The sequence below is a fragment of the Cyprinodon variegatus genome, unplaced genomic scaffold (assembly GCF_000732505.1).
Source record: "Cyprinodon variegatus isolate N-32 unplaced genomic scaffold, C_variegatus-1.0 Scaffold1063, whole genome shotgun sequence".
Lineage (NCBI taxonomy): Eukaryota > Metazoa > Chordata > Actinopteri > Cyprinodontiformes > Cyprinodontidae > Cyprinodon > Cyprinodon variegatus.
The window spans coordinates 127275-128426 of NW_015151516.1; the positions used below are offsets into that span (position 1 = coordinate 127275).

A 1152-nucleotide genomic window follows, 5' to 3' on the forward strand; every position below is an offset into this window, starting at 1 on the left:
AAATCCTGTAATAACAGGAAGGAAATCAGGGTCCATCGATCGGATTGGCCGGCCAGTCAACCAATCTGTGCAGCCGAAGCTACCTGTGGCTGCATGTGATTATTTTAATATTAGTACTGAAGTAAATTCAGATGCTTTTACTCCAATGTTCTTTGCTCCAATCAGACGGCAGCTTGTAAGGAACACGTAGAAAACTTTATTTAGAAAGGAATATTTTGCCAACAGGAGGATCACTGCATCCAAGCGTTTCGGTTTTATTTGACGGGTCCGGTGTTGCAGACAGGTGCTTGTTGGAGGATGTTTGGCGGAAACGGCGGAGAACTGAACGCGAACGCGTTCTCCTCCCCAGCTTTGCGCTTTGTTAGGAAGCATTGTGCAGAGGCGGTTAATGCACCCACAATTCTGAAAGAGAGAGACAAACGCTAATGGACAGTGACTACGCTTTCAAAGCAGATATTTGGTCCCATCCCCCTTTTCTCTCTCCTCCAGACTCCCCCTCTCCCTGCATGGCAGAAGGGAAAATATCAGAACAAATGATCTGTGTGAGATCAGCCCACTTATGAACTTCAAAAGTCTATCGACTTTTTACTGGCGAATAAAATGTCCCATTATTGTTTCTGTTGGTTAAATCAGTTTTACTGACATGAAGTTATGATCCCTCTGTCAGGATAAAATCAGGATATTACAGGAATCAGGTTCATTCTTGGTGCTAATTGTTCATATGATTTCTGTCGGGACTCTAAATCACCACGAAGCCTGAAAAATACTCGCATTCCAAAGGTTACTGGAAGCATCAGAGCCTGGCGGTGCAGGTTACCAGTGATACCAGTTCTAACCCTCAGCTTGGCTTCATGGAGAGGCTTGGTGCTGTGGCTGCTGGTTTCCCAGCTGACCTACCAGCCAGCGTGTGAGAAGCACGGTGAATGAGACGGAGGCTCAGTGCATCCTGTTAGCAGTACGCCATGAGATGACCTGCTGTCTGAATAAAAGCCCTATTAGTTACACAGCTTTCTTTGAATGCCTGAAAACACAGTTTTGTTTTATGCAAACCATTCTGACCTTCCGCTGATCAGATCAGTCAGAAGCTCTGTATTCATAGAGAGGGTTACTATAATTCATCTTTTAATTCCCAGGTATTAAACAGCAGAAACC

At 44.8% G+C, this 1152-nt stretch overlaps 1 protein-coding gene across 1 annotated transcript in view; it reads left to right on the forward strand.

The window, feature by feature from the left end:
- The window catches only part of LOC107101175 (neurofascin-like), a 129125-nt gene that overhangs the window by 4864 nt on the left and 123109 nt on the right, over positions 1-1152 (forward strand). The window lies entirely within an intron of this gene.